This window comes from Lactuca virosa, chromosome 9, assembly GCF_052849685.1.
Source record: "Lactuca virosa cultivar CGN04683 chromosome 9, Lactuca_virosa_CGN04683_v6, whole genome shotgun sequence".
NCBI lineage: Eukaryota > Viridiplantae > Streptophyta > Magnoliopsida > Asterales > Asteraceae > Lactuca > Lactuca virosa.
The window spans coordinates 19,705,077-19,718,145 of record NC_136434.1 but is presented as its reverse complement, the minus strand read 5'-3'; positions in this window follow the sequence as shown (position 1 = coordinate 19,718,145).

Genomic DNA, 13,069 nt, shown 5'->3' with positions numbered 1-13,069 from the left:
AAAGCCACTGTATGGATTAAGAACTGGAGAGACTGGGCGAGTCACATGGGTGTACTCGACGAGTTGTATGAACATGAGCATGGACTCGGCGAGTTGGAAGAACAACTCGGCGAGTCTGTTGAAGATTGCCTTGGACTCGGCGAGTCTGTTCTTGGTCTCGGCGAGTCTGGTCGCGGAACCCTAACCTCTTCTGGTTAAGCCTCGAATCAGTGAGTTGAGGGGTGACTCTGTGAGTTGAGCAGGATGGGACTCGGAGATCGTTGGACTCGACGAGTCTTGGGGTGACTCGGCGAGTTGAGTCGTGTTCTAAGAGTTTTCAGAGTATAAGGACTCGACGAGTCAACGGGTTGACTCGGCGAGTAGAGTTAGTCAGGAAGTTTGACTTTGGCCTGGACTTTGACTTTGACCTTCAAGGGTGTTATGGTAATTGGTTATTTATGTCAATGGTCCATTGATGGCAATAGGTGTTGGAGTTTGGAGTAGTGCTTCGGGTGTGTGCTTCCGTGGTTCGGTTCTTCATTTCAGGTGAGTTATCCTTACTGTACTCAAGGGTCTAAAGCACCAAGGCTGGCCCTTTGAGTTTTTGTTTAGAGCTTGTTCTGCTTATGTGATGATATGCTTGCTAGTATCCTGGTAGATAGGATAATGATATGATGATATGCTCTGTTAGCTTAGTATCCTGGAGGATAGGGTAGTTAAGTGATGACAAGTTTTGTTGGATCAGCACCTCGGTAGTTGGGTAGTGGTTATTTATAGACCTGTAGTTGGTCTTGCCTTATGTACGCTGGTAGGAGGTTACCTGCGGGATATGTATGTTGAGCAGTAGCAGAGGGTATTCCATCCCGGTAGGATGATAGGGCCCTAGTATGTTGGTTCTGTAGAGTGTTATGTGGTTGCCTGTTATGTGTGCATGTTTGCTTGTGTAGGGGCATTCCAACTTTATGGTTGTGGGCCAGGAGTATTCCATCCCCGTAGGATGATTGGACTCATAGTAGGTTGGCATTCTAACCCGATGGTTGAGGGGCCTGGGGTATTCCATCCTGAGGGATGATTGGACCCATAGTAGTAGTAGTTACTGTATGTATAGGAAGTGGGGCATTCCAACCCGATGGTTGTGGGCCAGGAGTATTCCATCCCAGTAGGATGATTGGACTCATAGTATGTTGGCATTCCAACCCGATGGTTGAGGGGCCTGGGGTATTCCATCTTGCGAGATGATTGGACCCATAGTAGTTATTTTTGTACGTACAGGTGTATGGGCATTCCAACCCGATGGTTGTGGGCCGAGAGTATTCCATTCCAGTAGGATGATTGGGCTCGTAGTATGTAGGCATTCCAACCCGATGGTTGAGGGCCAGGGGTATTCCAACCGGAAGGTTGATTGGACCCATAGTATGTTGTTCTTTGTTGTATGCATATGTTCATGTGTGTATGGGTACTTTGGGGGAACTCACTAAGCTTTCAGGCTTACAGTTGTGGTTTATTGTTTCAGGGACTTCAGGAGATCGTGGGAAGGCGAAGGCGTGATCGTACCGCTCCTCATGTTTTATGTTCTTATGAGTTGGTTCTGGGAAATACTCTGATGTTTGAACTATTTGAAAACAAGTTGTATTAACTTAATGGTTTTTGAATGAAATAAAATGTTTTAAATTGGTTGAAATTTTTGGACGTTACACAATAAAGATCACCTTTCAAAATTTGAATCAAGGTTGGACGAAGGAATTTTCCTTGGTTACTCGTTTTCTTCAGCTGCTTATCGAGTACTGAACAAACGTACTAGAGTAATTGAAGAAAGTACCGATGTTCATTTTGATGAATTTTATATCAGGAAATTGGATCGTGAACATTTTGGTTCTAAAATGATTGAAAATATTTTTCAAAATCCAATTCAACAAACACCTTCTCCTGACATAGACATTGAAATCGATCTTGATTCACTTTTTGAGAAACCAAAAACCGCTTACAATTATGAACTTCTAACTACTTCAATTGGCCCTATAGGAACACCGAGTGAAGTTATTCCACAAACAAACCAAAATGATGCAGATCAATTTGAGGGGGAACCACCAACACATACTTCCTCTTTGGAACAAACACCAAATCCTCCTTTGAACACCCAATCCCCAAATAGCCAAAACAATCCCGATGCATCATTTATAGGGGAACCTTCAATCTTATTCCAAGATGAAACACCCGGAGAAGAACAATGGGATACTGAAACTCCAATTATTATAGCGAAAGAGAATCGCTTAATAAAGTGGACCAGAAATCATCCTACATACCAAATCATCGGAGATCCCAACTCAGGCATTCAGACTAGAGCCGCATCCACAAATGAATGTTTATTTGGAGCTTTCATATCCATGACTGAACCCAAAACCATACATTCTGCTATAAAAGATCCAGACTGGGTAAAAGCTATGCAAGAAGAGCTAGCAGAATTTGAAAGAAACGACGTATGGAATCTTGTTCCTACTCCACCCGATGTTACTGTTATAGGTTCAAGATGGGTATACAGAAACAAGACTGACGATCAAGGAATCATTTGTCGAAACAAGGCACGTCTTGTAGTCAAAGGATATTCACAACAAGAAGGAATCGACTACGATGAAACATATGCTCCAGTTGCTAGAATTGAAGCAATTCGCATCTTTCCTGCATATGTTGCACATAAGAATTTCAAAGTATTCCAAATAGACGTTAAATGGGCATTCCTACACGGAGAGATTGATCGCGAAGTATACATTCAACAACCACCAGGTTTCGAAGATCCCAAATTTCCAGATCACAGCTTTAAATTGCAGAAAGCTGTCTATGGCTTGAAACAAGCACCCCGAGCCTGGTATGCCACGTTGTCAATATTTCTCGAAGAATCAGGTTTTAAAAGAGGTTCAATCGATCAAACCCTCTTTCGTAAAATCTTTAATAAACATCTGTTAATCGTACAAATATATGTTGATGACATTATCTTCGGTTCTACTGATGAATCTTTAAGTGTTAAGTTTTCATATTTAATGAAGAGCAAATTTGAAATGAGCATGATTGGGGTGATGACTACTTTTCTCGGACTTCAGATCAAACAGTCAACTGATGGCATTTTCATCAACCAAGAGAATTATGTCAAAAACCTACTCACTCGCTTTTCAATGGACAAATCCAATACCGCAAAAACCCCAATGGCCTTTGGATACAAAATCGATGCAGACTTAAATGGCAAACCCGTTGACCAGAAAAGATATCGTGGAATGATCGGATCACTCTTATACCTCATTGCCAGCAGACCTGACATCATGTTTTCTACATGTGTCTGTGCCAGATACCAAGCAAATCCTATGGAATCCCATGTAGTTGCTGTGAAACGTATCTTCAAATACCTTAAAGGCACTCCCAAACTTGGCCTTTGGTATCCAGCTAAATCCGATTTTCAGCTGAACGCTTTCACCGACTCAGACTACGGAGGATGCAAGCTAGACAAGAAGAGTACATCTGGTAGCTGTCAATTCCTAGGAGGTAGACTAGTGAGTTGGACTTCAAAGAAACAGACTTGTGTGTCCACATCAACAGCAGAAGCTGAATATGTCGCTGCCGCCAGCTGTTGTTCACAAGTCATATGGATGCAAACTCAACTGCGTGACTATGGCTTCAAAATCTCACAAATTCCCATATTTTGTGACTCAACCAGTGCAATTGCCATTTCTCACAATCCCGTTCACCATTCCTTGACAAAGCACATCGACATTCGATATCACTTTATCAAAGACAACATTCAAAAGGGCCATATCAAACTACACTTCATCAACTCCGAAGATCAAATTGTCGATGTCTTCACTAAGGCTCTCGATGAAACAAAGTTTGAATACTTCCTAGGCCATCTAGGAATGTTAAATCCAGATAACATCCATCCTTAAACTTTTATTTTTTGTTTGTATAAAAGTGTGTTTAATTTTCATTCAAAAAGAAAATTCAAAAACAATTGAAAATTGCCTTCTTTTCAAAAATACCAAAACATTCAAATAACCAAAACTTCCAAAAACATTCAGATAAACAAATCTTCAAAAAGATAATAAAAGACTTGCCATAACAAGCTTTTATAGAACCTTGTGATTAATCGTCTCTTGACTTAATTTTCAGATGCTTATGCTCGATGAAGATTTTAAGTCATATTGATTCTCAATTGGAGTGAATGTTCAAATCTCCTACTTTTCATAATGTATATAACTTTATTTCCTTCGATTTTATTTCATTATTGACGATTTTAAACAATCAAGGGACATAAGGTTAGGAGGTTCAGATGAAAACAAAAACCCATGTGAGAATTTGTGCCTCGTCAATCTATATCACTGTGGAATTCATTTCTTGTGAGCTTAGGTGTGTCACTATTGCTTATAAGGTATATCCGATTATACCTTGTCACGGTCTCATTTTTGCTTAGATATCAAAATGACCAGGGACGATACATTCATTTCTTACATACTAGACAAACTGTCTTTTATGCCACCAATCCCTACCTAGATAAAAGCCAACCAAAAATGAAGACTTGAGATCCCGTGATCCATCAACAAGAAAACTCGAAACGAAAAGGATTTCAACAATCACTTATCAAAGAAAAACAAAGATCTATCCACATCCAATCTTCAAAGATGAATCAAGATAAAGACAAATCAACAAAAAAAGGCCAAATCATTCACCGAAGAAATACCAAAGAAAACAAAAATATTCTACATTTGGTATTTTCAAACAAACTTTTCAACCAAATGGTTATTTCAAAACAAACATCATAAGATTCAGTGATCTGTTTTTAACCATTTTTCACAAAAGAAGATATCTTAATCCCGCAAGACAGATACTCTCAAAAACCCAATTTTCTCAAATGTAGCAAGCTCTCAATGATAAAACAAAATATCTTTTTACAAAAATCGATACTGATCAACAAACAGAATACCATAAAAGAAGAGGCTACAACAACATTGGATTTCCCGGGATACTGTAGCCTTCATCACTGAAGATTCTTAGATGCAAACTACACTATGAAAATTGCTAAACCCCTCTACATGTATTTCCCGACGGAGAGAGAGTGAACTTTAATGGCATGAATGAAGAAACCCGCTGAGTAATGTCGAAACCAGTCTTATGTGATTGATTATCTAATAATGAGACTAAGTGACTTTCAGGAAAAACATAGCTGAACACCTCCAATATTAGTGTGAGTCGTCAGAGAGAGATATCACTCATTTTTGGTGATCATTAACTTGTTCTGCTGCCAGAACAACCAAACACCCAAGTGAAGTGTGAGCTATACCTATAAGCATTCATCTGAATCGACCTGTTAGACCATTTGTCGTCGTTAGTAATGCTATAAAATCTTACGAAATTTCTTTAGATACATATATGGCTACCCTTTGATAACTGAACCCGAGACTTTGATTCGGAAACAAATTTCTGAAAATCTTTTACATAAGATATGTTAAACCAAGTCACAAACTTTCAAAACAATCACTATGTTTTATATATCTTATCTATTGACAAATCTTTTATCTCGAATCTTCAAAAGTTCTAAATTGTCAATATGATTAAATCATAATTGTCCTTATTCCAACAATGATCACATAGGGGGAAATTGTTGAAAAATGTTTTTGTATGTGACCTTGTATGTGACCATCATTGAAATAAGACGAGCTGTTTTTGTATTATCTAACAAATATTATCAGTTATTTCAGGTTGCATAAATTCATGATCAAACGGAAAAAGACGAAAACACGCGAATGATGAAAACGCATAGACGAGAAAATTAGCTGTGCGACTGCACAGTTTCAACAATATATATATATATATATATATATATATATACATATATGTACATATATATGTATTATATATATATATATATATATATATATATATATATATATATATATATATATATATATATTTGTGTGGAAAAAAGACAAACAAAGAAAGGTCAAAGATGAAGTAGCAAACCCATTCCCCACGTTTTTACTCCTAAGCTCCTACTACAACTTGCAGCCATCCCTTCCAACTTAAACTCAAGTGTACTACTAGATATTAGTTTCAAATATATGTATACATGAGTATGTATGTGTGAGAGTGTGTGTTCATTTGTTATTTTGTAACACTTCCTACAAACACCAAATACTCCCAAGAACATCACCATCTTCATCTTCTTCAAGAACAAGATAAATCCCTGGAGAAAGTGAAGAACACCAAGATCAACAACAATGAAGTGAAGAACATCAAGATCATTAATAAGCTAAATGAAGAACACCATCAACCATCTTCATCTTCTTCATTGAAACTCAAGGTTCTTTATCTTCACCATCTTTGTTCATCACACCATACACTACCAAACACTTCCCTTACATCAAAACACCAAAACACAACCATGAAACACCTTAAAACCTTCTGCATCAAGATCAACGACAAAACCCATCACTATTCATCATCATCTTCATAGAAATTTGACCACCATCACCACCTTATATCAACCTCATTCCAACCTCTAAACAACCTTGAAAACATCCTCAAAACACCATAACACCATTACCTTAGCCAAAACACCTCAAACAAAACTTACCTTCAAATCACAAAAATCCCGAAACTGACTTCTGCGTGAACACGACCCGTGTTCAGCATGCCTTATATCAGACACGGCATGTGTACTCATATGTTTGCCTCTGGTACTTCAACACGGCCTGTGTTCATCCAAGCCTAAATCCAACACGACCCGTGTTCAAGATCATCATCAAGAAAACCCTCCAAACCCCTCCTAAACCTTCCTACACGACCCGTGTTACTTGTGCCTTATTTTACACGACCCGTGTGCTTGTTTTTACCCAAAAATATCTCAAATACAAATACATAAACTCATGTATTTTGTACTTTTATGTAAACACCTGTTTTACATAAAAACTGAGCTTTGAATGAACTTTTTGTTACTTATCAAATACCGGATTGATCTTTGAACAAATATCAACCGGTAAGATTGACTCCTCTGGCCAACCTCTTGGGTCCTCAAGCTTTTCCCTTCCTTCTTGCCACCACAAACTACCAAGAATCACCAAAAAGCCTTTAGATCTTCACAACACGATTAGGATTTTGTATGGAGTGTTCTAGGAGCATAAAGGGGCGATGGAGGTTGTATAAGGTTGTTTAAATAGGGTGCAAACCCTCAGATTAGGGTTTTGCCCAGCCAGAGTCTACTCGTCGAGTCTTGCTGCCGACTCGACGAGTCCGTCACTTAACCCCCGGGTCCAAACCGCTACTACTCAACGAGTTGGGCCATCAACTCGCCGAGTCTCAGTCCAAATTGCGAAAAAATACCCAAATGACATACATACCTGGAACCGGGTACTACAAATCTCCCCCACTTATTTTAGACTTCGTCCTCGAAGTCTTTTGATCGCTCCTGGAAAAGCTCTGGGTAATGCTCCATCTTCTCATCCACTGGCTCCCACGTCCACTCTGAGCCCTTCCGGTGCTGCCATTGCACCTTCACCAGCTCGACCCTCTTGTTCCTCAGATCCTTCGACTTCCGGTCGAGGATTGCCACAGGCCGCTCAATGTAATTCAGGCTGTCGTCAACCTGAATATTCTCCATGGGCACCACTGCCGAGTCGTCCACCAGGCACTTTCGCAGCTGGGAGACATGGAAAGTGTTGTGGATCTGACTGAGTTCGGCTGGCAGATCCAGCCTGTACGCCACCGTGCCCACCCGGGCTATAACCCTGAAGGGTCCAATGTACCTGGGGCCCAACTTGGCCTGCTTCCTGAACCGGATGACGCCCTTCCAAGGTGACACCTTCAGGAGAACCATAACCCCGACCTGGAACTCCAGGTCTGAACGACGATTGTCGGCATAGCTTTTCTGCCGACTCTGTGTAGTCTGGAGCCTGTTCCTGACCTGCTGAATCCTATCTGTCATCTTGAGCACCACTTTGGTGCTCCCTATGACCCTCTGGCCAACCTCACCCCAACATATCGGGGTCCTGCACTTCCTCTCGTATAACATCTCAAATGGAGGACGATCGATACTCGAGTGGTAGCTATTGTTGTAGGAGAATTTGGCCAATGGGAGGTAAGTATCCCAGCTACCACCGAAGTCTAGCACACATGACCGCAACATGTCCTCCAGAGTCTGGATGGTCCGCTCGCTCTGACCATCCGTCTGCGGATGAAAATCGGTGCTAAAGTGGAGGCGAGTACCCAAATCGTCATGGAATTTCTTCCAGAACCTGGAAGTAAACTGCACATCCCTGTCAGAAATCACTGACACTGGCACCCCGTGCCGCGCCACCACCTCTCGAATGTAGATGTCGGCCATCTTCTCGGCCGATATACTCTCCTGGATCGGTATAAAATGGGCGCTCTTGGTCAGCCGATGCACAATGACCCATATGGAATCCACTCCTCGTGCGGTCCTGGGAAGTTTGGTGATGAAGTCCATGGTGATATCTTCCCATTTCCACATGGGAATATCCAACGGCTGCATCTTGCCGTGTGGCCTCTGATGTTCGGCCTTGACCTTCCTGCAGGTCAAGCACCGCTCCACATACCATGCTACGTCCCGCTTCATGCAGGGCCACCAATAGTCCAAACGAAGATCCCTATACATCTTTGTCGCCCCGGGATGGATAGAAAACCTGAATTTGTGCACCTCCTCCATCAATGTCTGACGCACGCCTCCATGATAGGGGACCCACACCCTACGGTGGAGGGTCAACAACCCTCGGCTATCATAGTCGAAGGAGGAAACCTAACCCACAATACGCTCGCTCTTTCGATGTTCCTCCTTCATAGCCTCATGTTGGGCCTCTCGGATCTGCTCCAACAGCGGAATTACCACGGTCATCCACATGCAGATATCCCTGATCGGCGCTGCCTTGCGGCTAAGCGCATCGACCACCACATTGGCCTACCCCGGGTGGTAAAGGATCTCACAATCATAATCCTTCACCACATTTAACCACTGACGCTGCCTCATGTTCAGATTCGGCTGGTCCATGAGATACCTCAGGCTCTTATGGTCCGTGTAAATAGTACAACGAACCCCATAGAGGTAATGACGCCAAATCTTGAGGGCAAAGACAACCGCCCCCAGCTCCAAATCATGTGTCGGGTAGTTCGCCTCGTAAGACTTCAGCTGCCTCGAAGCGTAAGCAATAACATGCTCTCTCTGCATCAATACCGCGCCCAAACCTGAGATGGACGCATCACAGTACACCACAAAATCCTCCATGCCCTCCGACAGGGCTAAGATTGGTGCCTCGCACAATCTCTGTCTCAATATCTCAAACGCAGCCTGCTGCTCAGGCCCCCAGCGAAAGACCAGGACTTTCCTTGTCAGCCTGGTCAGAGGTATAACTATCTTGAAGAAGTCCTGAATGAATCTACGATAGTAGCTTGCCAATCCCAGGAAGCTCCAAATCTCAGATTGAGACCTCGAGACTTCCCACTTCATCACGACCTCCACCTTGGCCGGATCAACTGATATCCCATTCTGGTTGACAAGGTGCCCAAGAAACTGCACCTTGTGCTACCAAAACTCACACTTGGAGAACTTATCATACAAGCTCTCCCTCCTCAAAGTAGCTAAAACCTCCCGCAAATGCTCCTCATGCTGCTCTCGCGTCTTGGAATAAACCAAGATGTCATTGATGAAAACTATCACAGACCAATCCAACATCGGTCGACACACGTGGTTCATAGATCCATGAACGCGGCAGGAGCATTGGTGAGACCGAAAGGCATCACCACGAACTCATAGTGGCCATAGCGCGTCTGGAACGCAGTCTTCTGCACATCCACCTCTCTGACCCTCATCTGATGATACCCCGAGCGCAAATCAATCTTGGAGAACCAAGATGCTCCCTTTAGCTGGTCAAAGAGGTCATCAATCCTCGGGAGTGGGTAATGGTTCTTCACCGTTACCTTATTCAGCTCCCGGTAATATATACACATCTGATGCGACCCGTCCTTCTTCTTCACAAATAGAATTGGGGCTCCCCAGAGTGAACTGCTCGATCTGATGAATCCCTTGTCTAACAGCTCCTGCAGCTGTGTAGACAACTCCTGCATCTCAGGAGGAGCCAACTGATATAGTGCCTTGGCTATCGGAGCCGCACCAGGGACGAGGTCGATCCTGAACTCCACCTGCCTCCCCGGAGGTATCCCAGGTAACTCCTCGGGGAATACATCCGAAAACTCTCGCAGTACTGGCACATCGCCCACCGTCGCCTTACCCGCCTCCCGGGTATCCGTAACATAGGTGACAAATCCTGCGCAACCCTACTGAAGGTAGCGTCTTGCTCTCGCTGCTGAACATAAGGCTGGTCCTCGTTGTGGCCTTTCGCCCTGGATCACCAGCTCTCCCCCATTTGGGGTCTTGATCCACACCAACTACTGCGCGCATTCGATCACTGGCCCATTGGGGCTTATCCAATCCATACCAATAATAACCTTGTTCCCCCGCAAAGGTATGGGAACCAAGTCCACTAGATAACGCTCTTCAAACAACCTCAAAACACAATCCCGGAAGACCTCTGATGCTCGCACTGACCGGTCGTCCACAATCTCGACTTCTAGAGGGCAATCCAACATGCCCGAAGACTCAGGAAACTTCTTGCTAAGCGCAAGAGAAACAAACGATCGGGTAGCACCCGAGTCAAACAACACCTGAACCGGTATACCGTTCACATGGAACGATCCTAAACATATATATACAAGCATATATCAACATCAAAACATCAAAAAAAATTAGAGGGGAAGAATCATACCCGTCACCACATCGGGTGCGGCGCGTGCCTCCTTGGTAGTCAACTGGAAGGCCCGGCTCCTCACCACCGGAGCCTCTGACTTGACCTGCCGGCCATCAATAATCCGCAGGGTCGCCGGAGCTGGCGCCTTCACTGGCGCTGCTGCAGTCAACTGGGGGCAATTGTCCTTCTTATGGCCCCTCTGATTGCAATGGAAACACAATAACTCGGATATCTGAATAGTGGGTGCAGGGGCGGTACAATCCTTGTTGAAATGCCCCAACTTGCCGCACTTATAGCAGCCCGGCGATCCCGACCTACACGCTCCCTCATGTGACTTGCCGTATTTCCTGCAGCGTCCTCGGCCCTGCTGGCCTTTTGGCCCAGCGCCTGATCCCTTGGGCTTCTTCCCTGAACCCCCAGTCATCTGTCCCTCCTCGGCCTTCCTCTTCTGGATGTGCTCCAGTTCAATCTCCCTCTCCCTTGCCATGGCAATCATGGAATCCAGGGTAGGGCAAGCTGAAAAGCTGACATGCTCCCGAATCTCGGCTCGTAGCATGTCGTGATAGCGGGTCCTCCTCATATCCTCGTCTCCCGCATACTGGGGCACCAGTAACGCCCTCTCCCGGAACTTGGCGGTGATCTCCGCCACTGTCTTAGTCGTCTGTCTCATATCCAGGAACTCCCGGGCTAACTGCTGGAGTTCCACCGCAGGTGCAAACTCAGCCCTGAACCGGGTCACAAACTCCGGCCACGTCATAGCCTCAATAGCGGAGGCTCCCAGAGAGTCGCCAACCGACTCCCACCAATCTCTGGCCCTGTCTCTCAAGCATCCTGCTACATATCTCACCTTCGACCCCTCGGGGGCAGAAGCTGGTCAACTGTGCAGACTCAATGTCTCCAATCCACCGCCTGCCCACAATGGGGTCCTCCGCCCCATGGAAATCTGGCGCACCACTGCCCCTGAAGTCCTTAAAGGACAGTGTGCGTGATCCTGAATGGCTGGTCACTATGTCACTCCTGAACGCCCTGAGGAGATCCTCTATCAGCTCATAAATCCCTTCCTTAATCGACCCAAAGATGACCGGGGTCGCATCAAGGATGCCTCTAGTGATCTCGAACGTGATGAACTCGCGTAGCCTCTCATCCACTATTTCGGAACTTGAACTCGAACCTGATCCCTCCCCTGAACTGCCAACTGCTGGCCTCGGACGTAGTACCACCATTCTGCAATACATAATGACAACTGTTAGTGATACAGATACATCTAGAGGGGTCACATCTACCACAAGTTTCCTGGTCTCGTCTCAGCCTTTCTCGACTCAAGTACGGATCCTCTGCTTTCAGTAGTATAGTCCCATACTACCTTCCACATCTATCCGTACTTTCTTCAAGAACTGCCTTGACTCCACCAAGTCCCTTCTACTACTACTGATCTCTGCTACTCTCATCCTAGGCTTGCCCTAGGGTACCTCTAACTTCACCCAATCCAGTCCTCAGTTGCTGAAGGCCTCTTTGCAATGCCAATTGGCCACCATATGGATACAGTCACATGCCACGAGGCTCAGATAATCCTTCGAGTAAGGGACTCATCCTTACCACGGTTAGGACTCAAACAAGAGCTACACAGTGGGGTTAAATCCAACACTCTGAGATTATTCAACCCTGATAGCATGTGACCTAGCGTACCCACCTAATAGCTATTTCCCATCACTCCGAGTCCGACATAGCACAAAGCAAGCAGCATTCAGACAAAAAGGAAACAAGCTCAAGCAATTCTATTCATGTAACACCCAGTTTCCCAGGTATATTGATTTATGTTGTAATTCTTTATTTATGAAAGGTGACTCGACGAGTTGGTGCTTAGACTCGTCGAGTCTGGTCGCGACTGGATGATGTGGTTAATGAGGGGACTCGACGAGTCAGGGGAGTGACTCGCCGAGTCAGAGCTGACGATAGAAACCATAATTTCTCGGGTTTGGGACCTATTTAAAGGCCCTTATGGCCTTCAATTGCGGCTACCAGTCCATAGAGAGAAACCCTAGAGTGCTTGAGCCTTTTGAGAGAGAAGGGAAGCCATTCTTGACCTTTGTGGTGTTGTTTAGCAAGAAGAAGGAGGTCCTAGCCAAGAGGAAGCAAAGGAGGTTGCTATTCTGTGGATTTGAAGCTAAGATCATCGTAATTGAGGTATTAATTCGGACCTTCTTCTGTTTTGTGAAGAATATATGGATTTAGGGTTTCTTGTGCCCTTTGCTAGGTTGATTTAATGTCCAAATAGTCCCTTTCTGGTGATGAGGCTT